This window comes from Salmo trutta, chromosome 19, assembly GCF_901001165.1.
Source record: "Salmo trutta chromosome 19, fSalTru1.1, whole genome shotgun sequence".
NCBI classification, from domain to species: domain Eukaryota; kingdom Metazoa; phylum Chordata; class Actinopteri; order Salmoniformes; family Salmonidae; genus Salmo; species Salmo trutta.
Window position 1 is genome coordinate 53,750,774 of NC_042975.1, and position 22,847 is coordinate 53,773,620.

Here is a 22,847-nt window from a genome sequence, read left to right on the forward strand (position 1 = left end):
TGTTCAGTTTGGACTTCAGTTTATCGCTTACCTTATCACAGGGACTTTGAAGCACTAACTTACATCATCTGCATGCTGATCTCGGAATAAATTGACGATAGCAAAGATTCCATCTTTGACGAGGCCACATAAATGGAATAGGTACTAGCTAGCTTAATAGTTCATATTTGCGCGCTAGCTCTGCATATTCAGCTAGTGTGTGTGCGCGATTGACTGGATTAACCTCACGTCAGTTACGTTCATTGAGTGCCTTTCAGACAGTGGCTACAACCCCTCTGTTACCTTGCCAGTGGATCAAACCATTGTGAGGAAAAGGGTGGGGGGGTAGCAATCTTTTGAAACTTAAAAACGCGCTATTAAGTGTCTATAATCAGCACAATTGCTTTCATTGCGTATTATTAATATTATTTAAATTACATAGTTATGTTTCAGTGATATATTGGGGGGACAAATCATATTTTTCCCAGGATGGGGGGGTCGTGTCCCCCCCGTCCCCCCCGGGATTTCCGCCCCTGCCTGTATGCTACATATCCTATATCTGTTACATGATCAATGTAAAAAAAATTGACAGAACGTTTTAGGAGAGCACCCTGCAGAGGCGCCCTGGGAAAGGACAAGCAAAATATGTTGTGCTCCTGCCTTTGACAAAGTGGACACTGCTTATTAAAAGGCGGCATCAGCGCTGACCTGAAAAGCCCAAATGCCACTGGTTGAGAGAATTTGTCATTGTTGTTTTTGGACAGAATTTTGTGAGGTTTTCAAGGTTGTTGTTGGAGTTGCGTTTTGGCCAGTTTAGCTCAGAAAATGCCGCCCTTGTCAATCTGGATTAATGAAGATAGTTGCTCAACCAAACTCCTTATTTGGTGATCAACGAACGTATTTTGACAATATATCGCTTGCAGAGCTGGTGAATGGGAGTTTACATCGGAGTTTTGTGGCCGTTAAAGTTAGATAACGCTAGCTGGTGTCCCAGTAGATGCACATGTGTTAGCCACTTCTATGGTAGCTCCGAAAAAACTAGCTCAGGATATGTCTTTACATTTGTGTTTTTGACATGTACTGGCTTAATTAACAACAGTAATTAGATACTAGTTAGCTAGCCATTTTGCCACGTTAAATTGACATTGCAAAGTGTATAGTCTTATTTGCAAGAGTTAAAAGTACGCAACATACTTCACCGCATACCGGAATCTGTTTTTCTAATTGGTTCCATAGTGTAGCGGTTATCACGTCTGCTTTACACGCAGAAGGTCCTGGGTTCGAGCCCCAGTGGAACCAAGTTTTTAATTTACGTACATACGTTATGTGATACACTAAAGTGTTACTAATGCATGTGTCTATTTAGGTGGTGGCAGCCTACACGATTTTAATACAGAGTTTGCTGTTGATATCCACATAGGTTATTGTGAGTCACTCAGTCAACAAGTAATTGACTGAGTTTACGCCCAAATGCCTGCAGATGGCGACATTGAGTCGTTTCATTCTACCATCCAAAGGGTATCTATGAGGCCGGCTATACACTCGGATCCCTTTTGGACGGTTCGTACATAAAAATAATTTGTAAGTCGCTCTGGATAAGAGCGTCTGCTAAATGACTTAAATGTAATGTAAATGTAAAACAATTTCCATTCAGGCTGCAAATGCATCCGTTTCCTCCTTAACTCGATTTAATGGCGAGAAGGTGAGAAAAAAAACTGTAAAATATGCATACCATAAAACTTAAATTAAATGCATCTCTGATCAGTGATGGATTTGTTATTATAATGTTTACACTGGTTATACTGGTCACAATAAACAGTGTGGTAGTCTTTTCAACAATTTATTGAGCAAAAGCTGTGTGCATTAGGAAATAAACACCTGGTTCAAATAGAAGTCGGTAGCAGAGAGAACAGTCTATGACTAGGGTGACTGGAGTCTTTAACAATTCTTTGGCCCTTCCTCTGACACCGCCTAGTATATAGGTCCTGGATGGCAGGAAGCTTGGCCCCAGTGACGTACTGGGCCATACACACTACCCTCTGTAGCACCTTACGGTCGGATGCCGAGCAGTTGCCATACCAGGCGGTGATGCAACCGGTCAGGATGCTCTCGACGGTGCAGCTGTATTACTTTTTGAGGATCTGGGGACCCATGCGAAATCTTTTCAGTCTCCTGATGAAAAGGTGTTGTCGTGCCCTCTTCACGACTGACTTGGTGTGTTTGGACCATGATAGTTTGTTGGTGATGTGGACACCAAGGAACGTGAAACTCTCGATCCGCCGCGTTGATGAGAGTGGGGGCGTGTTCGGCCCTCCTTTTCCTGTAGTCCATGATCATCTCTTTTGTCTTGCTCACATTGAGGGAGATGTTGTTGTCCTGGCAACACACAGCCAGGTCTCTGACCTCACTATAGGCTGTCTCATCGTTGTTGGTCATCAGGCCTACGCTGTTGTGTTGTCAACAAACTTAATGATGGTGTTGGAGTCATGCTTGGCCACGCAGTCGTGGGTGAACAAGGAGTACAGGAGGGGACTAAGCACGCACCCCTGAGGGGCCCCCGTGTTGAGGATCAGTGTGGCAGAGGTGTTGTTGCCTACCCTTACCACCTGTTACCCCATGTATTTTCGTCTTTACTTCACGCGAATGACAGGGATTTGACAGGGATGTCCCCAAAAATCTACGTGGGTAAGGGCAGTGTGGAGAGCTATTGAGATTACTTAATCTACGGATCTGTTGGAGTGATATGGAGTGGGTCTAGGGTGTCTGGGATGGTAGAGTTAATGTGTGCCACAACCAGCCTCTCAAAGCACTTCCTGATTACAGAAGCGAGTGCTACAAGGCGGTAGTCGTTGTGGCATGAAGCCTTAGAGTTCTTGGGGACAGGAATGATGGTGGTCAACTTTAAACATGTGAGGATTATAGACTGGGACAAGGAGAGGTTGAAAATTACCGTTAATATGCCTGCCATCTTTTCTACGCATGTTCTGAGAAAGCATGCGTAGAACCTGATTGTTGACCTGATTAAAGACGTTTCTCACGTCAGAGAGTGAGATCATCCAATCCTCTGGGTCAGTGCCCTCACACCCGGCACGTTGTTGTTGTCAAAGTGTGCATAAAATGCATTGTTGGGTAGATCACTGTTGGGTTTTCCTTTGTAATCCGTAATGGACTGTAGCCCCTGCCACATGCGATGGACATCGGCGCATGTGTAGTGTAATTACACCTTATTCCTACAGTATATAGTCCTTTTGCTTGTTTGATGACTCTGTAGAGGTCATAGAGGGACTTCTTATATTCATTCCTGTCCTCGGCCGTAGCCTCAGGGTTGTCTACGATAGCTCTGTGTGTGGTAGCCCTGTCTTTTAGTTTAGCGCAAACCTCAGTGTTAATCCAGGGTTTTTGATTGGGGAAACAGCGAACCCTAACCGTGTGGACAACGTCACTGATGCATTTTGTAATGAAGGCAGTGACGGAGGTGGTTAGCTCGTCAATGTTATCGGCAGTCTCGAAAACATGTTCCAATCAGTGCTAGTAAAGCAGCACAGTCTCTGATTCTGGTGACCATTTCTCAATGGAGCAAGTCACAGGTACTTCCTGTTTGAGTGTCTGCTTGTAAACCGGAAGCAGTATGGAGTCATGATCTGATTTGCCGAATGGAGGAAGAGGGAAGGTCTTGTTTGCTTGCTTGTTGGTTGGTAGAATAACACTGGTCTAGGACTTTATCGCCCGTAGTGGCGTTGGAGACGTGTTGGAAGCCCATCTGTAAATAGCCCACCCAACTACCTCATCCTCATATTGTTATTTATTTTTTGCTCCTTTGCACCCCAGTATCTCTACTTGCACATTCATCTTCTGCACATCACTCCAGTGTTTATTTGCTAAATTGTAATTATTTCGCCACTATAGCCTATTTATTGCCTTACCTCCCTAATCTTACTACATTTGCACACACTGTGTATAGACTTTTCTATTATGTTATTGACTGTATGTTTGTTTATCCCATGTGTAACTCTGTGTTGTTTGTGTCGCACTGCTTTGCTTTATCTTGGCCAGGTCGCAGTTGTAAATGAGAACTTGTTCTCAACTGGCGTACCTGGTTAAATAAAGGTGGAAAAAAATATAATAAATGGAGCTAGATTGGAAAAACATAACCTTCAGAAAATATGGAGATGCCGGGGATTGAACCCGGGGCCTCATACATGCGAAGCATGCGCTCTACCACTGAGCTACATCCCCACGTGATACTGTAGAAATGGGTATTTAAGCAATTTAAACCTAGTTCCTGTAGAACCTCTGCTATTGAGGGTTTTATGTTTTTGAAAACGTCTATTATTCGACATAGCACCTTGTTAATCAGGTTGGTTGGTATGTGATTTATGCATTTAGTCTTTAATTCTACATTCATTGCAATATCTGATGTCAACAACGTCTACAGTGGCGCACAACATAATCATGTTTACGTTAGCTTCTTGATGGCTAACGTTAAATGACGTTGTAGCTAGATTAGCGATGTTTACTGATGTTTGTTGTCAGACAGTGCAATTGCTATTTACCTAAATACTATCCACTGTTTTGGATGGTAGCCTTTAATCAAAGTAGCTAGCTAAACTGCCTGGTTTTATAATGTTAACGGAATCGTCAACACCTTATAAGAATCGTTCATTATTTATAATATAAGCTGAAACAACTATAAGCTGCGATGGCCGAGTGGTTAAGGCGTTGGACTTGAAATCCAATGGGTTCTTCCCGCGCAGGTTCGAACCCTGCTCGCAGCGGAAAATGGTTTTTTAAAATAAATGATCAGTTCTTATAACTGGGGATTATGACGAATAACCCCGTTCACCATGCGAAAAGAATCAGATGTTTTTAGGACATCAGATTGCCCGATCAAACCTTATGCATGTGCTAAAATAGCCGATAGACTGATTGAAAGGTACACGAAATACACTAGCTGAGGAACTCTCAACTCCGTTCTCAATAAAACAAAAATTGTTTTTTTACATTGGATAAAAGTAGAGTACAAAATTGTATACCATACACTACAGTTGAGGAACATTGGGAAAGTAATTCTGCTTTGAAAGTTGATAAACTTCTAACCCCACTTTTGAGAAAATGGTCCGTGAATATTTTTGGTACGCCTACTGAAGTATGGAACACCGTTGGGGTCATAAGGCAAGTGTTCAAAACGCGATCTTTTTAATGACATGTGTGTAAAGTAAGCAGGTGCAGGCGCTAAATTAATGCGTGCACACGTTAAATTAACATCTTCACGCGCTAAATTAATGCCTAAACGCTTCAAATAAGCACTTGCAAATGTGCTTGCAGGCGGTCCAACATGTGCTAAATAAACGGCTGCAAGCGGTCCTACACACGCTAACTTAACTTGTTGTTTAATATGCAAATTTTACCAGCCAATTTCCTTAGCTCCTCCTTTCATTAAATCGGTGTACAGTCAGTTTGATGCAACAACACCACAAGTGAAGATGGCGAGAAGGAACTTCCTTATCTGCTGCAAACAGAGCCTAAATGGCTGCACCCGGCTTCTGCTCTCCGATAATCCTGGACTTGATGCCCTTCAGTCCACGTTAACAAGGTTGATTATTTTTAAATACTATTATTACTTAATCATAAAGTTGATCTGCTAGCTAACACAGAAGACGGATCTGTATATGGCTATGCAGCTATGTTGGAGGCTCAGACACTGAGACAGCAGTGCAAATAACACAGCTTTTGACAGCTTTATTGCTTTCTCCATGTTTTTGAAATGAAATGTTTTTGAAATGTATAAGCCTTTAAATGACCTGTTACTTCTTCCAACAAGGCTACACTTGTGGCAAAACCTATTCCTGTGCCCCCCCCCCCCCCCCCCCCACACACACCTCTTCTGCACCACTTCCTGTGGCCCCCCTCCACAATTCCCTGAGGCTTGTCGTCCACCTTCACCACACTCTTCTGTTGATGTTGGTGATGACAATGAGTACGTCATCCCTGTAAATAATTCAATGTCTTATTACAGGTGAATTGTGGGAAGTATCTGAGCTTTGTTATTCTGAATGTCTCTTTTTTTGTGTGTTGACCTCCAAACACTGCTGAAGTTAATGAGCAGCAAGGTTGACTCTGCTTTTGCCCCTGATGCCGACCAAATTAACGTGATGAGGGACAATGTTTGTTTGTTCAATGAGAGGCTTTAAGAGAGCCCGCTTTAATCCGGAGGCAAAAAATAGACATGGTTTTTAGCGATGCTGAAGGAAAAGGGGCAGCTGATGAGTGTTGTCCCTCAAGAGATTTGACTGCTAATGTGCACCATCCATTCCTCTGCAATATTTGAGGGACCTGATTGGCAAAAATGCCTTTCTTGCAACTCTCAAGGTGAGTTACACTTTTACACCAACATATGGCAATATGTATGACTTGAGTAAGAGACTTGATTTTTGCATGTTATTTAATGTGTCCTATATTTACTGTTTTTCTTCTGTGTGACAGCACTCTATGATGGCGTATACAAGCAGGTGGGCCACATGATTGCTGTCTGTCTGGTACATGGGGGTGTATAGCCATAATTTTTCAGAGGCTATACAGGCAAGTGTGTGGCCTACAACCTCCTGTGCCAGAACTGAAAGAAATTGCGGAATATGACTTCAGAGAGAAGTTGGAGAAGGTAAGTAACTTTATACTGTGATGGATGTTACGTTACTGTTCATTTGCACTAAGTTTGAAAAAACAATTAGGGTTGTAGATGTTCATGAATACTTTTCCACATGGATTTGGTTTCCTTTTGTTGGCAGGCAATCTTTTATAAGGGTAGGGATAATCAGTTTAATGCTTTGCTAATTTGTCCCAAAACACTGTTTATTGAACTAAGATCCAGTTAGTTCAAACTGTTAACGAGGCACAGGAAGTGGTCATGTTGGGTTCAGTGCTATACATTTGTACATTGGAGAGGGATGCCCTGGTGGTGTCAGCCACAAAGTTCTACTTAGAAAGCAGGCTACTGGATGATCTTGAGCAGTACGTTTCCATATATCTAAGGAATCTCATAAGTTTAGCTAATAAATTCTTCAGGGCAAATTCATTATGTGACTTTTTTTACTTTATAGTTTCAAAGAGGGTCTGGAGTGTCTAGGTCTCCTACCTTGCATGAATAGACACTCAAGCCTCTTCAGAGAGGTTTTCATCTACGCTGAGAAGCCTCTTTTGGTCAAAGACATAGCTTCTCTCTTCAAAGCAGAGCGCTCCCCACCTGGTACAGAAGAGCAATAGAGAGCAGAGACATATTTCTGGAGGGACTGGCTGCTGGAGGTGAAAGGTTAGATGCAAAACCATCATTATTGAAGTAACACGGCCCACATCAGTAAAATATATCACCTAATCACTCACTACTGTGGGACAGCATTTTATAGCCTTATTCTTCCATGGGCCCCCTAAGAACATAATAGATATATTAAATCCCAAACTACTTTCACTTAGAGTATTGTGTTCTCCAATAAGTGTTACTTATGGACTTTTAATGTCCCTTTAACCATGGAGAAGGTTTTCATTTTGACTTCGGGGGCTTCAGCATTCCTAAACTGGGATTGCCAGTGGAGCCACAGCTACAGTTCTATCTGCTACCACACGGCAAGTGGTACCGGAGCGCAAAGTCTAGGTCCAAGAGGCTTCTAAACAGATTCTACCCCCAAGCCAAAAGACTACTGAACATCTAATCAAATGGCTACCCAGACTATTTACTATTATCTATGCATAGTCACTTTATCTCTACCTACATGTATATATTAACTCTACTAACCGGTGCCACCGCACATTGACTCTGTACCGGTATCCCCTGTATATAGCCTCGCAATTGTTATTTTACTGCTGCTCTTTAATTAAAAAATATATATAAGCTGCATTGTTGGTTAAAGGCTTGTAAGTAAGCATTTCACATTTCACCTGTTGTATTCGGCGCATGTGACAAATACAATTTGATTTGATTGAAAGGGAATTCATTTAAGGGGAATTATCCAAAATGTTTATTGCAGGACTACCTAGTAAGTTCAGAATACTGCAGCCAATGTTAATTGGTGATGTGTCCCAAAAGGATTGATATTATGAAAGTTTCTGACAGGATTGTCCATCAGCAACAAAAAAAAGTTGTGTTGTGAAAGTTTTCAAAAACATTTACAACCAACCAGAATCAATTGGACACAGTAATAAATAATTCAGCTTTAATATTTAAAGAAATGTATGATTTCTTAGTGGGTAAAGTGAGCATTATGCAAAGTAGTTAAGTCAGGGTATGTCAAGGGACTATGTTACAATATGTGCCATGTTACCGTAAATATGGACAATTCATTTACATGTGTTATGGCAATAAAAACAGGCACTGTAGTTGGTACATAGGTCGTGGTGCAGCAAGTTGATGAGGGTAGTGGAGAAGCACAAGTGGGACTTTGAGTGAAGTGACTGAGGGCAGAAAAGGGTATCAGGTTGCCCAGGAACTTGAAGCTGCTGATCATCTCCATGTTAATGTACAGTAGATGGGAGAATGGTCAAGTATCACATCTAATTTGTTTTGCTGACGCTGAGACTGGTGTCCTATCACCTTTATGTCAGACCCCACAGCTCCTTCATGTACTCATGATCACTGGTGATCAGGTGTACCATGGTAGTGTCGTCAGCATGTTGAGGTGTTCGGTCCATTCTGGGGATACACATATCTTGTGATAATGTAAAAAATCGAATTTGTTATTACAGGGTTTTCAACCAGAGCCCTGAGTCTGCTAACCAGTTTGTGGGTCAGGATGGTGTTGAAAGCAGAGCTATAAAAGAAAATCAAATCAAATTTATCAAATCAAATTTATTTGTCACATACACATGGTTAGCAGGTGTTAATGCAACTGTAGCGAAATGCTTGTGCTTCTAGTTCCGACCATGCAGTAATATCTAACAAGTAATATAACCTAACAATTTCACAACAACTACCTTATACACATAAGTGTAAAGGAATGAATACGAATATGTACATAAAAATCTATAAATGAGTGATGGCCGAACGGCATAAGCAAGATGCAGTAGGGTACAGTATATACATATGAGATGAGTAATGTAGAGTATGAAAACATTATATAAAGTGGCATTGTTTAAAGTGGCTAGTGATATATTACATCAAGATGGCAAGATGCAGTAGATGGTATAGAGTACAGTATATACATATGAGATTAGTAATATAGGGTATGAAAACGTTATATAAAGTGGCATAGTTTAGTGGCTAGTGATACATTTAATTACATCAAGATGCAGTAGATGGTATAGCGTACAGTATATACATATGAGATGAGTAATGTATGGTAAGTAAATGTTATATATATAAAGTGGCTAGTGATAAATTGATTACATCAATTTTTCCATTATTAAAGTGGCTGTAGTTGAGTCAGTATGTTGGCAGCAGCCACTCAATGTTCGTGATGGCTGTTTAACAGTCTGATGGCCTTGAGATGGAAGCTGTTTTTCAGTCTCTCGGTCCCCGCTTTGATGCACCTGTACTGACCTCGCCTTCTGGATGATAGCGGGGTGAACAGGCAGTGGCTCGGGTGATTGTTGTCCTTGATGATCTTTTTGGCCTTCCTGTGACATCGGGTGGTGTAGGTGTCCTGGAGGGCAGGTAGTTTGCACCCGGTGATGCCTTGTGCAGACCTCACTAACCTCTGGAGAGCCTTCCGGTTATGGCGGAGCAGCTGCCATACCAGGCGGTGATACAGCCCGACAGGATGCTCTCGATTGTGCATCTGTAAAAGTTTGTGAGTGTTTTTGGTGACAAGCCGAATTTCTTCAGCCTCCTGAGGTTGAAGAGGCGCTGCTGCGCCTTCTTCACCACGCTGTCTGTGTGGGTGGACCATTTCAGTTTGTCCGTGATGTGTACGCCGAGGAACTTAAAACTCTCCACCCTCTCCACTACTGTCCCGTCAATGTAGATAGGGGGCTGCTCCCTCTGCTGTTTCCTGAAGTCCACGATCATCTCCTTTGTTTTGTTGACATTGAGTGTGAGGTTATTTTCCTAACACCACACTCCGAGGGCCCTCACCTCCTCCCTGTAGGCCGTCTCGTCGTTGTTGGTAATCAAGCCTACCACTGTAGTGTCGTCTGCAAACTTGCACTCCTATGTATGTAAAAATGTATAATTGACATTTGTTTGGACAATAGGTAAACTGGAGTTGGTCCAGTGAAATTTTTGCTACCATGTGCTACATGATATGTATTGTTCCAGTTTTTAAAATCGATATCGACTGGGCTGCAGTGTAGATGGTAAGAAGCTTATACAGTGAGGGAAAAAAGTATTTGATCCCCTGCTGATTTTATACGTTTGCCCACTGACAAAGAAATGATCAGTCTATAATTTTAATGGTAGGTTTATTTGAACAGTGAGAGACAGAATAACAACAAATAGAAAACGCAAAAAAAGAAAAACGCATGTCAAAAATGTTATAAATTGATTTGCATTTTAATGAGGGAAATAAGTATTTGACCCCCTCTCAATCAGAAAGATTTCTGGCTCCCAGGTGTCTTTTATACAGGTAACGAGCTGAGATTAGGAGCACACTCTTAAAGGGAAGTAGTAGTAGCATTCGCGCAAAACTGAAAGCGCGAACCACAGGGCAAGGCGACCGGAAACATGACCGAATACAAACAGTGTAGCTATTCCCTCCGCAAGGCAATCAAACAAGCTAAGTGTCAGTATAGAGACAAAGTAGAGTCGCAATTCAACGGCTCAGACACGAGAGGTATGTGGCAGGGTCTACAGTCAATCACGGACTACAAAAAGAAAACCAGTCCCGTCACGGACCCCGATGTCTTGCTCCCAAACAAACTAAACAACTTCTTTGCTCGCTTTGAGGACAATACAGTGCCACCAACACGGCCCGCTACCAAAACCTGCGGACTCTCCTTCACCGCAGCCAACGTGTGTCACAGCATCATCGGAATGAGCTTGTTGTCATTGCCTGCAATCTCAACGCTGTGCGTTACAGGGAAGACATCCTCCTCCCTCATGTGCTACCCTTCCTGCAGGCTCATCCTGACATGACCCTCCAGCATGACAATGCCACCAGCCATTCTGCTCGTTCTGTGTGTGATTTCCTGCAAGACAGGAATGTCAGTGTTCTGCCATGGCCAACGAAGAGCCAGGATCTCAATCCCATTGAGCACATCTGGGACCTGTTGGATCGGAGGGTGAGGGCTAGGGCCATTCCCCACAGAAATGTCCGGGAACTTGCAGGTGCCTTGGTAGAAGAGTGGGGTAACATCTCACAGCAAGAACTGGCAAATCTGGTGCAGTCCATGAGGAGGAGATGCACTGCACTACTTAATGCAGCTGGTGGCCACACCAGATACTGACTGTTACTTTTGATTTTGACCCCCCCTTTGTTCAGGGACACATTATTCAATTTATGTTAGTCACATGTCTGAGGAACTTGTTCAGTTTATGTCTCAGTTGTTGAATCTTGTTATGTTCATGGAAATATTTACACATGTTAAGTTTGCTGAAAGTAAATGCAGTTGACAGTGACAGGAAGTTTCTTTTTTGCCGAGTTTAGTTAAATTTGTAACATGTCTGTGGAACTGTGGAACTGGCTTTCAAATATGATTTACAGATTTGAAAGCCAGATCAGTGATTATTTGATTAATTGTTCAGCAGTCTTATGGCTTTGGGATAGAAGTTGTAAGTGGGTCTTATGGTTATGGATGGCTTATATTTAGCCTTGGTATAACTTCACAAGACCTGAATTCATTAGATTATTGCTGTTTGAAATGCAGTGTATTTGACATTTAATTCAAATGCTTTTTTAGGAATCGGCCATAAATTTGAAAAAATCTAGATTTTTAGGCCATATCGCCCAGCCCTATAAGTCAACTGATTTGACACACACACACATTTATTCTACTTTGTGTTTCACCTAACCTCATGACCAAAAACACACATTGCTCTAAATGTCATAACCTTCTGAAGTCTTCAGAGGTGTTATGTGGACTGTGTCAATGTACATTCCATAGAAAGGGCACCCCTATTAATAAAACTAACACAAATGTATGGTTGTGTTGGACATGTGAGGCATGCACTTCTATGTTTCTGTTCCACTCCCGAGTGGCGCAGCAGTCTAAGGTAATACATCTCAGTGCTAAAGGCGTCACTACAGACCCTGGTTTGATTCCAGGCTGTATCACAACCGGCCATGATTGGGAATCGCATAGGGCGGCACACAATTGGCTCAGCATCCTCCGGGTTAGGGTTTTGCCATGGGTAGGCTGTCATTGTAAATAAGAATTTGTTCTTAACTAGCTTGCCTGGTTAAATAGGTTAAACAAATATATATTAAAAAAATATCTCTCTTAGTTGGGCAGGATATCAACCCTGATAACATGGTCTCTAACCCATTAGATATTAATGAAGCCAAGGATATCAACTCTGATAACATGGTCTCTAACCCATTAGATATTAATGAAGCCAAGGATATCAACTCTGATAACATGGTCTTTAACCCATTAGATATTTATGAACCTAATGAGAAATATAATGATTGTGTTGGGCCAGATTAAAATTTCCTGAGATTTACCAGAGATGAGTCTATCACTTGTGATTACTATAATGTTAAGCAATTTAACAATCTGTGTTGCAGTTTTTTATCTAATAACAAGTCAAACTTATTTTCTTCCTTTCATTTGAACTTTTGCAGTCTTCCTAAAAATCATGACCACCGTATTCATTATCTGTTTTCTCTCAATCATGATTGTTCCATTGTTGCCCTTTCAGAAACCTGGTTGACTGAAGAGACAACCATGCTTTATAACATGTCTCCTTATAATGCGTTTCAACACTGTACAACATCAAGAGTGGGAGGAGGAGTGTCCATTTTTGTTCATAAATGTTTTAAATTCTTTGTAAGAGAGCACCTCGCACTTACATCTGATAACATTGGTGTTGAATCTCTTTTCATAGAAATTCCCTCATGTTTTGGTGGTAAAAAAGTTGAAAGTGGATGCATCTATCCCGATTCTGACATTGGTAGTTTCATTGATATCCTGGCATCAACCTTCGATTTGATTAATAATGAAGCTCAAATGTGTTTTCTATTGGGTGATAACAACATAAACTTATTTAAAAGTCTGAACCAATCACTGACAATATTCCCTCTAATATTTTCCAGCACTAAACAAATTTCAGGTCTGCTGAGCACAAACTTGAGCCTTGTGAAAATTCTGTGCAACTTCTGATGCGCGTTTACTGTGAACACTGAGTCTGTACCCGCTTTAAGTTACAGTTATAACAGTGGCCAAGTAGGCTACTGTGGCTATTTGATAATTTGTAGGCCTATCAGAGTGGCCTACCATCAAAAACAAAGGAGAAAATGCTTCTCATAACATTTAACATGGAAATAGCTGATCTATCATTCAGCCTACAGTAGCAGCCAATGTATGGTGTTCAATGTAGGCCTACATTCAATGAGACTTTTGAGGGGAAAAAACATGTACACATTAACATTAACCTGTTTATCCACTTGTCCTTCAGACAAGGAGATGACTGAAAATGTTATATTGTTTGATGCAAGAAACTACTTTACAAAATAAAATGCATTATTATTCCCATACAATTATTACAGTGAATCAATCAAATGATGCTACCCTCTACCTATTGGCTACTTAGCTTATTCATGCCTGTCTCAAAATATAGCACTGCCCCTTTAAGACAAAAAAAGCTCTTCATCTGACTTGCTTTTGAATGATGGCTGGAAATGCACATATTTTGTGCTCTTGTAGGAAGCAAACACTCCCCCATTGCTGACTAGAAATTAGCTATAACTGGGCTAATAACTCACTAACTAGCAAATAATTTGAACAAATGTACACACGTGACTACATGCAGGTCTTGCTTTAATTTCAAATCAAGTGCATCTACTCGTGACCACTTGTGATGTCAACACAGTCCAGTTCAAAGTGAATGGCACAGTCCATATATGGCAATGGTCTATTTGCATATAGGGATACTGCCTCTCTGATTGGTTATGGCGTACCGGTCTGTGTAGAGTATGTACCTAAATTGTACCTGTCAATGTAATAGAATCCTAAGCCAATGTGCTCTGCCTACAAGAAAATCCCATAGTTAGTTTTGTTTTAACTAAAGGGGAAAACTAGAAAGTTGAGTTAAGTTCAATCTCGTGCTTCTCTGCACGGGCCGATATTTCTTCTGGATGGCAGTCCTGGGTGAGCTGCGTGTTAGAGGGAACATTGCTCATTGACATCTGACTTGTTGAATACTTTATACTCCATCTATCTGTATCCCCTCATCTATAAGCCCACTAGACTGACCAGTTCATCTGACTTGTTGAATACTTTATACTCCATCTATCTGTATTCCCTCATCTATAAGACCACAGAGAGACCAGTTCATCGGACTTGTTGAATACTTTATACTCCATCTATCTGTATTCCCTCATTAATAAGACCACAGACTGACCAGTTCATCTGTATCCCCTCATCTATAAGACCACAGAGTGACCAGTTCATCTGACTTGTTGAATACTTTATACTCCATCTATCTGTATCCCCTCATCTATAAGACCACAGAGTGAATACTTTATACTCCATCTATCTGTATTCCCTCATCTATAAGACCACAGACTGACCCGTTCATCTGTATTCCCTCATCTATAAGACCACAGACTGACCAGTTCATCTGACTTGTTGAATACTTTATACCCCATCTATCTGTATCCCCTCATCTATAAGACCACAGAGTGACCAGTTCATCTGTATTCCCTCATCTATAAGACCACAGAGTGACCAGTTCATCTGACTTGTTGAATACTTTATACTCCATCTATCTGTATCCCCTCATCTATAAGACCACAGAGTGACCAGTTCATCTGTATTCCCTCATCTATAAGACCACAGACTGACCAGTTCATCTGACTTGTTGAATACTTTATGCTCCATATATCTGTATCCCTTCATCTATAAGACCACAGACTGACCAGTTTATCTGTATACCCTTATTGATAATAGTTTGACAAATTCTTTAAATAATGTGGCTAATACAGGTATACTTTATACTGACATTTCTGAACACTTTCCAATTTGACACTTCTCTTTGGCAGCTGGAAATTAACAGATGGGAATGATGAGTAGCATTAAATGTAGAATATTTAACTAAAGTAATTATGAGTGCTTTAAGATGTTGATTGATCGCATTTCATAGGACATTTTTTATAATCAGGCTGATGTGGAGTATCAGACTTTTCTCCCACCTTTCCATTGTGTATTTCACCACTGCTTTCCCTTAGTTAAACTATGTAAGAGAGCAGCAGAAGGGTTCTGGAAACATTGGTTTTACAACCGGTCTCAAAAAAAGCCTCAGTTAAAAAAAACAAGCTGTATAAAATGTTTCTCACAAATCCCTCTCCCCTACATTCGGAAAATTACAAAAAGAAAAATAACAAATTTTCCCACTTCGGATATCTCAAAAATATATTTTACTAACAAATCCCAAGAATCCTTGAATAATATAAAGTCGACTTGGAAAATCATCAATCAACTGTTAAATAAGAAAAATACATTTACAACTATCCCACCTCAATTTATTGTTGGAAATAAGACCTACGGTGTTCCTGATGTTATTTCATATGAATTTAATAACTTTTTTGTGAATGTGGGTTCCTCTCTGTTAAAGATAATAGAGAAAACTGATGGAAATCCCTTGAATTACATTAAGGGACATTTCTCTTTTCTGATTCAGTTTGATCCTCCTGGTGTGATGGAGGTAATTGGTAACTTAAAGATATCAGCATCAGGTCATGATAAGATAGTTGCTTCTTTGGTGAAATCAGTGTCTTTTTTGTTTACTGAGCCTCTAAAGTATATCTTCACCAAATCAATGCAAACTAGTATTGTTCCTAAAGATTGAAAATGCCCAAAAGTTATCCCCCTCTATAAATCTGGGGATCCAAGATCTTTTACAAATTATTGCCCAATATCTGTACTACCATGTTTTTCTAAAATCCTAGAAATATTAGTGTATAAGAGAATGTTGAAACATTTAAATCAACACTGTATTCTATATGAGCACCAATATGGTTTTCTTAAAAACTACTCCACAGATATGGCTTTTTTTCAACTTGTGGATAAAATCTTTACATCCCTGAAAAACAATGAATAAGCTCTTGGCACCTTTTTATATTTATCCAAAGCGTTTGACACGGTTGATCATGAAATAGGTTTTCATGATTATAGATATAATTGTCTATATAGTTATGTTTATGTTAGAGAACAATGTGTTTTTTTCAAACGGCTGTGCATCTACCAGGGCCAAGATATCCTGTGGTGTGTCACAGGGTTCAATGTGCAAACTCCTTCAAGACTGTTGGAAAAGCATTCCAGGTGAAGCTGGTTGAGAGAATGCCAAGAGTGTGCAAAGCTGTCATCTAAAACGTAAATATGTTTTTATTTGTTTAACACTTTTTTGATTACTACATGTTTCCATATGTGTTATTTCATAGTTTTGATGTCTTCACTATTATTCTACATTGTAGAAAATAGTAAAAATAAAGAAAAACCCTTGAATGAGTAGGTGTCTCCAAACTTTTGACTGGTACTGTATATATATTTGGTGATTACTGATCAATTAATCTATACATCTATATTTAGTAGGTTTTTCTTATCTGTTTTAACAAACCTTTTCGATTTTTTTACTTTGTACTTTTGTGGTGTGGTTTTCATATAAGCTTTTATATAAGGCTTCCAACCTTCACACAGCGCTTTAATTTGTTTTTCTCTGTATTGTTGTCTATCACTTGTTTTCTTTGGTATAAATAAATAATGGCTTTGGCGAAGTTGCTGGATATTGGCGGGGATTGGAACATGCTGTCGTACAAGTCAATGTAGAGCATCCCAAACATGTTCAATGAGTGACATGTCTGGTGAGTATGTAGGCTATGGAAGAACAGGAACATTTTCAGTTTCCAAGAATTGTGTACAGATCCTTGCGACATGGGGCCATGCATTATCATGCTGAAATTTGATGAATGGCATAACAATGGGTCTCAGGATCTCGTCAAGGTATCTCTGTGTATTCAATTTGCCATCGATAAATTAATTGTGTTTGTTGTTCGTAGTTTATGCCCGCCTATAACATAACCCCACCGCCACCATGGGGCACTCTGTTCACAGTGTTGACATCAGCAAACCACTCGCCCACACAACGCCATACACGCTGTCTGGCATCTACCCGGTACAATTGAAACCGGGATTCATCCGTGAAGAGCACACTTCTCCAGCATGCCAGGGGTCATCGGAGGTGAGCATTTGCCCACTGAAGTCGGTTACGACACCAAACTGGGCTGGTGTGGTCCACGTGGTCTGCAGTTGTGAGGCCAGTTGAATGTACTGCCAAATTCTCTCAAACGATGTTGGTAGAGAAATTAACATTACATTCTCTGACAACAGCTCTGGTGGACATTCTTGCAGTCAGCATGCCAATTGCACACTCCCTCAAAACTTGTGGCATTATGTTGCACATTTTACAGTGGCCTTTTTGTCCCCTGCACAAGGTGCACCTGTGTAATGATCATGCTGTTTAATCAGCTTCTTGATATGCCATACCCATCAGTTGGATGGATTATCTTGGCAAATGAGAAATGCTCATTAACAGGGATGTAAGCAAATTTGTGCACAACATTTTTGAGAAATACGCTTTTTGTGCATATGGAACATTTATGGGATATTTTATTTCAGCTCATGAAACATGGGGCCAATCAATCAATCAATCAAATGTATTTATAAAGCCTTTTTACAGAGGAAAAACTCCCTAGAAAGGCAGAACCAGAGAGGAACCAGCTCTGAGCAGTGACCAGTCCTCTTCTGACTGTGCACTGTACATGTATAGTAACACTGTTTATGTTCATGATCATGTAATCCCAATTATTTGTACTCTGTTACCACCCCTGTTGTGTGTGTGTGTGTGTGCACGTGTGTGTGCACGTGTGTGTGCACGTGTGTGTGCACGTGTGTGTGCACGTGTGTGTGTTTAACAAGCAGAGCATTGGCGGTACTTATTCCTCAGTGTATACTCCCAGTTCTGCATAAAACCTCTATATATGTTAACAACATAACTACCTGACTTTAAATTAATGGGTTTAACATTCTGTATTTTTTCATTCTGTACAGACGAATTAGCATATTACAAAAGTTTTTTTATAATTTCATAAATTGTTTCACATTATTACAAACTCTCAGTTTTGCATAAAGCATGAAGATGTGTTAAATTTAACACCTTACCTTAAATTATTGGGCTGAAGTTCTGTAATTATTTATTCCATGCTGCCTAATTTGCATATTAAGTGCAAAATGTAGCATAAATAGCATATTCTTTTAATAAATTGTACTTTTATTTGTGTTCTACGTCATCTCTGAAAATGTCATAACAGTATGACCCCCCCTATTTTGAGATATTGGATAAAAAGTGTTGAATTTAAGATTCCAGACAGGGGATTTGGTACCTTAATAGCCCCATTTATACCTGGTGGTAACATTTGGTTCTTTTTCCTGATCTTGTCTACATTCTGATTGTGCCCACATTTACAGAAATGTGTCCACACATGGTATTGAAATGTGACTGTTATCTGTCCACTATGTCTGCATTGTGACCCGACTTCCTGGTCTCTTCATTTACGCAATTTATTTCACAGCTATTTTCAAAATAATATTTATTTATTGTAAGGCACATATTGATGTAAACAGTCAATGGTGCCACCAGTCAATGATTTTAGAGGGCAGAATAATGATTTAAATGGTTTGTCGGTTCAGATCTCTATACTTGTAAGATATCCACACACAATGAGTGTCTGACTACCTCCGGAGGTTGGCAGGATGATCTGATTACATCTCTTAAATAATTATGAATAGATCCACCATTGAGTACAAAAACAACACTTGTTACAGAATATTTTACATAGAAATAACATCTGTCAGACAAACCATGCTGATTACAATCAGATCACAACGTGTCTACTGATTGTCTACACCTGTCTAAAATTGTGGGCACAATCAGAATGTGAACAAGATCAGGACTTTTTTTGATTACTTGAAAATAAGATATCTCAGCAATGGTGAGTCGTATCCTCATTACATAAAGTGGTCTGTGTTCCTGAAAAGGTGCTCTATAACATGGAATACAACGTATAACAGCAGAACCAAAGTTTCATTTGGACCCCTAACACCCTACTTATATCGAAGCGGAGTTGAGTTTTGATAACTGGTCGCACGATTTGCTAGCAACAACATTGAGTCACCATCAGTCGATGCTTGTAAAAATGTTAATTCAGAAAAAACGCTCATCTGTACCTAATGTTTGTCCTGTACAACCGCGGTCCTTCCGCAGGTGCTGGAATTCATACTTTTAATAAAAACTTTTATTGAATACAACCACTGACTTTTTCCTTATTTGTGTTGCTCAATTCAGCGCGAATGCACATGTGCCAATTGAATTGCAGTTTACATAGTATGCCAAGGCCGCTACGTCTCCAGTGGAGCAACACAAATTAGGAAAAGTCAGTGGTTATATTCGCAAGTTTTTTTTGGGGGGGGGGGGTCTAATTTAGATATGTTTCTGCCAACGACAGTATGGTTTCTGTCCCAAAAATGTTGGTTGGCAAAATTTGTTAGTCAGCTTGTCTATAATTAGATAGACGCAGTATCTCTTCTGTCATTACTTGCCCTAAAAGAGTATTAAAACCCTTGCTCACCAGAATAATGTCATAAATCGATAGAATGAATGCTTCAACGTTGGTCAAGTTTTCTCTTTAATCTCTGCTTCTCTCAAGGAGCAAAGATGTTTAGGGACCAGGGAGAAAATGCAATAGGCTAATTCAATTTTTTTTTTTTTAAGATGTTCCGTGCAAATTGTTCAAATTACATTAGTTTGACCGGTTTTAAGTACATTTAAAGCTGTGAAAATGACCAATCATGTTTCTGATAAGATTTCAGGTCGGCTTGGATGCATATTTTATGTGGTTGAAATACTATCAGCTTTTATGATGTTGATGAAGATACACATAACATCCTCTTTTACCACTTCACCAAATCTTTCCCAAACATTAATGTTTTGGCCCACCCTTCTCTTTATTTCCAACTCTCCATTTCACAGCTTATTTCTTACTGAATTAAACTCTGACATTGTCCTTTTTGCCTCATGCATATTTGTCACGCCTACAGTAGGCTACAGTTAGGTCCTAAAGCTTAGGCTTGTTTGTGCCTAATGCCAGATAAAAATTGCTGGATGAAAGAAAAACCTCAATGTAGCCTATAGATATGAATTGCACAAGAATTATAAATGTATAGATTTTTTATGCATTGTTTTCTCTTTATTCAACTCGCCCACTACCCACCCTCCCTTCATCCACACGGTATTTAATGACCTTAAACCTGACCGCGGATATAACCACAGGGACTGCGGGTTATGAGTCAACCCACTCATCACTAACTGCTATACCTGGCCTTCATCATTGGGAACACAATGTCATTTTCTGCCAGCTACATGATATATTATTTATAATATCTCTCTCTCTCTGCTTCTCTCTCGCTCTCTCTTTCTCTGTCCCTGCTCTGAATATCGCCCTCTGTCCTCCTGTTATTCTCTTTCTCTGTCCCTGCTCTGAATATCGCCCTCTGTCCTCCTGTTATTCTCTTTCTCTGTCCCTGCTCTGAATATCGCCCTCTGTCCTCCTGTTATTCTCTTTCTCTGTCCCTGCTCTGAATATCGCCCTCTGTCCTCCTGTTATTCTCTTTCTCTGTCCCTGCTCTGAATATCGCCCTCTGTCCTCCTGTTATTCTCTTTCTCTGTCCCTGCTCTGAATATCGCCTTCTGTCCTCCTGTTATTCTCTTTCTCTGTCCCTGCTCTGAATATCGCCCTCTGTCCTCCTGTTATTCTCTTTCTCTGTCCCTGCTCTGAATATCGCCCTCTGTCCTCCTGTTATTCTCTTTCTCTGTCCCTGCTCTGAATATCGCCCTCTGTCCTCCTGTTATTCTCTTTCTCTGTCCCTGCTCTGAATATCGCCCTCTGTCCTCCTGTTATTCTCTTTCTCTGTCCCTGCTCTGAATATCGCCTTCTGTCCTCCTGTTATTCTCTTTCTCTGTCCCTGCTCTGAATATCGCCCTCTGTCCTCCTGTTATTCTCTTTCTCTGACCCTGCTCTGAATATCGCCCTCTGTCCTCCTGTTATTCTCTTTCTCTGTCCTTTCTCTCATTCTTTCTCTCCTGAAGTTGTCTTGGCAGCACAGGATGAAGCAGCATGCCATGTCAGGCCATATGGTCCATCTTTCTTTCTCTCCCTTTATCTTCATCTTCCCCCACCTCTCTCTGTGTTACTGTGACACTGTCAGAAGACATGCAGATAGACAGGCATGCAGAAAGACAGACAGAGACAAAACAGACACTTACATTGTGATATTGACAGAACATATTAGTGAAATGTCAATGTCACTGTGTATGTCTCTGTTTAGATGAATGTCTGGGATGATCCATGAAGTAGGCTAACTGGAAATGTGTTAGTCTGAAAATCTAGCCCATGTGAGCTAAACCCCTAGAGACTCCGAGAAATACCCTATTTCCAACATTGTGCACTATAACTTTTTCTAAAGTAGTGCACTATAAAGGGAGTAGGATGCCATTTGGAACATAACAACAGACTGACACTTTAATATTATTTAAGTGATAATGCCAGAGAAGCCGGTGTTTGGAGGATTTATTGACACCTCCAAACACCGGCATTATCACTTTTATACAACGTGTTGCCAACATATTCAAATAATGATTGACATATTTTCATTAAAACCTTTATTTTGATTAATTTATTCATACTATTTCATCCTTCCATGAGATATAGTCCCGACACAAATCTAGGTTTGCTACCCAAGACGGCTGGTCGTTCGTTCTATCGGTTAGGTTGCCAGAGATGCGACCCAGTCGTGAAGTGTTTTGTTCTATATCTAGAGTATAGACGCGACCCAGTCATTTCTTCTAAAAGTTCCGTTGCCATGCTGGCTGGCAACACAGTCACGTCAAACAGTGCATCCAGAATAACAGCTTGCTGCATTTGCGTTTGTTTAAGCATTTTTCTAGTGACATTTATTTGGATACACCCATAACAATGAGCTAATGATGCACGATTTCGCCTGGCATAGAACATTTGCTCTCTCGCCAGGAGCTAGCCAAATACACAGCTAACACAATCACTTCAAACTGAAGATTTTACCTGTTTTTATATAAACATTTCTTTGTATATATCCATACAAATTATGCTGAGTCGGGATTTCGACTGGCTGAGAAAAGCTGTCTGTCTTGTCCTGACACGTTAATCATCAATGGGACAGTGGAGACCGAATTTCAATATTAAAATGATGTTGCAAAGGTCGATGAGACAGACAGCAAGGTTTACAAGTCTCCGCTGTTGAAAACCAAATGCTAGTCTAAAGGAAAGGGGCGATAATGTCTAGATGCTTTTTACAATTGATATCAAGTTTATAAATTGCCTAGTTGGACTGATGAGAGTGGATTGTGCAGTGAGATGAAACAGTAGATAGGCATTTCAATGTCATATCCTTAACCTGTGGCTTGTGGAATAGACACCGGCTGGAACATGTTTTTAACCAATCAGCAGCCAGGATTAGACCCACCCATTGTATAAAATGTAACAAACACTGTATCACTCCAAACCTTCTAAGTGTCCCATATTGAGTCTAAAATAAAACAGATGCTTGATTGCATCACCACCCTGTTTAACCAGCACCAATAAATGACTTCTGCCCTTTCACTGAGGGGATTCGATTATCTGGCCTGGGTTACCCTG

General features: G+C 40.4%; 3 non-coding genes across 3 annotated transcripts; 2 read left to right on the forward strand and 1 right to left on the reverse strand.

Moving 5' to 3' along the window:
* The first annotated feature begins 1,205 nt into the window (after window positions 1–1,205).
* On the forward strand, window positions 1,206–1,278 carry trnav-uac (transfer RNA valine (anticodon UAC)). Its single transcript has one exon. It is a non-coding gene; the product is annotated as a tRNA-Val (tRNA).
* A 2,865-nt stretch (window positions 1,279–4,143) lies between these two features.
* trnaa-cgc (transfer RNA alanine (anticodon CGC)) lies at window positions 4,144–4,215 on the reverse strand. The gene has a single exon. It is a non-coding gene; the product is annotated as a tRNA-Ala (tRNA).
* Window positions 4,216–4,672: 457 nt separating this feature from the next.
* On the forward strand, window positions 4,673–4,754 carry trnas-uga (transfer RNA serine (anticodon UGA)). Its single transcript has one exon. It is a non-coding gene; the product is annotated as a tRNA-Ser (tRNA).
* Window positions 4,755–22,847: the final 18,093 nt, after the last annotated feature.